The 4,293-nt window shown below is 33.8% G+C and overlaps 1 long non-coding RNA gene across 1 annotated transcript; it reads right to left on the reverse strand.

Annotated features, from left to right (window-relative positions):
- Positions 1-1,941: 1,941 nt before the first annotated feature.
- Positions 1,942-3,688, reverse strand: LOC138910693 (uncharacterized). Its single transcript, XR_011415844.1, has 2 exons — positions 3,544-3,688; positions 1,942-2,209 (listed from the first exon to the last, which is right to left on the reverse strand). It is a non-coding gene; the product is annotated as an uncharacterized lncRNA (long non-coding RNA).
- Between the last annotated feature and the right edge of the window lie 605 nt (positions 3,689-4,293).

Consider the following 4,293-nt stretch of genomic DNA (forward strand, 5'->3'; position numbering starts at 1 on the left):
CGTGAGACCCTCCGCGTTCGCGAAGAATAATACCAGATATCAGTTCCAGCAGTTGCAAAACAAGGAGAAATGATCTGAAACCATCCCGAAACTCACCCGAGCCCCCCGGGACCTCAACCAAACATACAATCAAGTCCCAAAACATAGCACGGACCGGCTTGAGGCCTCAAATCACATCGAACAATATCAAAACGACGAATCACACCTCAAATCAAAATCTATGAACTTTGAACTTTCAAATTCTATGTCTTGTGCCGAAACACATCAAATCAATCCGGAATGACTTTAAATTTTGCACACAAGTCATAATTGACATAACGAAGCTATTCAAATTTTCAGAATCGAATTCCGACCCCGATATCAAAAAGTCAACCCCCCAGTCAAACTTTCCAAAAATTCGACTTTCGCCATTTCAAGCTTAATTCCACTACGGACTTCCAATTAATTTTTCGGACACGCTCCTAAGTCCAAAATCACCCAACGGAGCTAACGGAACCGACGAAACTCCATTCCGGAGTCGTCTTCACATATTCCCGACTATGGTCAAAATCCTAAGACTTAAGCTTTCGTTTTAGGGACCGAGTGTCCCAGATCAACCCGAATCATCCGGTAACTGAATTCAACCACGCACGCAATTCAATACACATAATCCGAAGTTGCTCAAGACCTTAAGTCACTAAACGGGGCGTAATTTCTTAAAACGATAAGTCGCTTCGTTACATTCTCCACCTCTTAAACAAACGTTCGTCCTCGAACGTTCTAAGAATTATTCTGAGGTTACCAAATTGATAATTTTTTTTTTTACATATATACTCACGGTTGATTCCATGCTACCGCATTTGAGATAAGCGTGACAACATCATCTCATTTGAGTTTATTTCTTTTATCCATATTTGTAAGCTTTAAAATCAATTTCTTGCACTCCAAACATTTCAAAAGGTCTAATTTTCACAACAATGCATGGTATTAGTCTCAACTGGCTATAGCAACACGTGCCTACGCACACATCAATTTTCTTGATAGTGTTGTAGTACTTCAAAAATTTTCTGGGGTGTTACATTCTCCCCTGCTTAGGATCATTCGCCCTCAAACACATAACATAACTTATCTCTTCCTTTGCAAATCTCAATCTTTCAAATTTTACTAACTCCCAAATTTTTCAGAAATTTCGGCAGAGTCTTCCCTGTAATTGGGCCTATCCACCTGCCAGAGTAACACCAAAACAACTCCTAACAACACATCCATAACCCAACACAATACCACAAGGTATATATCAATAATATCAATCTCAGCATTACAAGCACTGTATTATCATAATGATATCAGGACATGAAGCACATCATATGTATACTCATCACTACATCTCTGGTCTTAAAAGTTGTTCATAATTAATTCTAGCTTCATCAATTAATCTCATATTAACCACCACCTCATTTCAAATTTTTACAGCACTTACAACAGAATGTGAGGTATGAAGACCTCATGATTGCTTACTCGGATTAATGAGTCACATTTAACGCCACCTAGGCACTCATCTTATAGGTTAAAACTAAATGTTTACTGTAGCAACCCCTTTGGGAGGGTGCTACTTACGAAATAAATCTAATTTACTACTTACAATATTAAGAAGATATTAATTAAAAAATATTTAAAATAATTTAGTAGCGAAAATAGGCTCATGCGATGAGGTCCAAAGTGTAATATTTTTATTTTCGAAAATACTCTTCATAATTTTTTTATTTTATTTTTTTAAAAATGAAATACAATGTCAAAATTTCAACATAAGGTGATATAACCCTTCTTGAATAATCAACAAGTTAAATCATCTTCCTAACAAAATTATACTTTCTTTCGACATCACTGCAAGTTTGTATTGTACATAAATTTCAAACTATCGGGTATAAAAAAGAAAACTAGTTCTCTCATTTATACATATATATATATATAAGACAAAGTGTAAATTTAATATATTACAAGACTTGAGTTATTAACACACCTTAAAACAACAAAATAAGTTACCAAATTCAAGTGATAAAATTTTGGTCTTAATATCCAAGCCTCCAAATAACATACATAAGTGTGACATATATATCATGTACAAGTCCCAAAACTATACAAAACCATGGTGCATATGCAAATGTGATCTCCATAAGTGCTCCCAAAAAGACTACTTCATAAAGCCGTCTTCAAATTTCATCTCGTACATTACCTACGATAGAAAACAACTATCGCTAAGCATAAAGCTTAGTGGCGTATAAACTTTGGGGGCTTGGAGCCATTAACTTCTCCAATTCTCATTTTTAGTCATAGGTAGCTCAAATGAAATATAATTTAAAACAAGTAAACAAATATATCAAAAGTATCAAATATCAACCCTTGAAGTGTTTTCAATTATCAATAACTATGTTCAAGATTCAAGAGTTGAGAAAGTGTATACTATCAATCCAAGAAAGCTTGTCAAATATCTATTTTTTTTGCCCAATATGTACGTCATGCTATTACACTAAGCAAAATCAGATATCAAGATGGACCGAAACCCAAAATCAAGTAGGTCAAAACCCAACAGTCAAGAGAATCAAGAACCATATTAAAAATGGCTTCCTAGTTCGTACTTAACACGGACAAGTTCCATAATTTAAGACGAACTACAAATCCAAAGTTAAGATGGAAAAAGATCCAAATCAAGAGGCATGCCAAGATGAGTGACAAAGTCACTGCCACAAGAAGGACAAAGTCCCAACAAGAATGCAAAATGATCAAACAATCCGTACGAGTGGGCGATTTAGCAAATATCTTGCAATACTTGATATAACACGAATACAATGCTATTAATTGAAGAGAAGAAAAATAAAATATCAGGTTATTTCAAAATATTCCAGCAAGTAAAAAGAGTACAAAGTTTATACACAAACCTTGGTGTTTTAACACAAAATAGTTCAACTACAACTTGAGGACATTCGAATCGTCTACGCCCTAAACAAACCAAATCCGCCCACTTCCTCATACACTTCCCCTTATCTTTTACAAGGATATATATACCTTAAATACATAATAAAATATCTATATAAGTTCAGTAATTTAACATGTCAAACTAAACATGATATTGGTAAAAATTACCCAAAATGTTTAAAATAGAAATTCTGGACAGTATCACTGCCTCGTGTTGTGACTCAGATTTGAAGATGAAAAAGGACAAACTAGACTGTGTAGTCTTCTTTACAATTGTAGATATGTGTCTTAGCATTTCAGAACATTTTGAATCACCCCCATATCAATTTTGTACAAAATGTTACGCTAAACTTACTAACAGTAGTACAGGGAGGGTTTGTAAAACAGAAAATCTGGGCAGCACCCGCCCTATACTTCATCACCTATTTTCAGATAAATAAAAGACAAAACAGGTTTTTATTACTTCATAATAGTTATAGATCTATGAAATAGCTTTCCAGAAAGTCTTAGATCACTTAAAACAGAGCTCTATATAAAAAGATATGAAGAAAATACTAATAGTTATCTAGTGCAAAAACGGGTTTAGTAACTTACCACAAAAGAGAGGAGCAACTTGAGCTTCACCAAGAACGAATTTTGCTGGTTGGTTTAGTGAAAATTTATGGCGGTTTTCATGAAGTTTTCAGGTGATAAGAAGGAGAGAGGGTAGGGGTGTTTTTCTTTTTCTTGAAAGAATGAAAATGGGGAGTTTATGGAAGACTAAGTCAATCAAAGTTGTCTTTAAGAATTTTGGATAAATATGAAATAAAAATGGCTGCACAACTACTAAATATCCTTAGATAAATACAAAAGAGTGACAACCCAAAAACTTAATTATAATGTATTTAACAATAATTCATCAAAATAATATTAAGTGTTACGCATAGCAACACCATGGAACTTCTTTGTCAGTATTAACATAATCTATAGTTAGAAATTTTTCATGTATTGTAAATTTCACGTTTAGGAAGTGCAAAGTAAAAATATTTCCTCATTATAAAGATGCTCAATCGAAAATGCAAATATTAGTAAAAATTTGGGGTGTTATATTTGCAGCACCAAAATGGCTGAATATGCACAGAAAAATAGACAAGAATTATCAAATAAGCCTAACAGGCATGACTCCTTATTAATATTATTGTACAATTAAATTTCACAAAGGAAAAATTTTAAACTCATAAATATTTTACCACAAGGACCTCGTCCTTACATAACTTCCATCGCGGCTTGCAACCCGGTTTAAATATTTCACATCATGTAAAAATACGAGGATCTCGTCCTCAACTCCGAATCACAAGTATGTTG

Source organism: Nicotiana tomentosiformis, chromosome 4, assembly GCF_000390325.3.
Source record: "Nicotiana tomentosiformis chromosome 4, ASM39032v3, whole genome shotgun sequence".
NCBI classification, from domain to species: domain Eukaryota; kingdom Viridiplantae; phylum Streptophyta; class Magnoliopsida; order Solanales; family Solanaceae; genus Nicotiana; species Nicotiana tomentosiformis.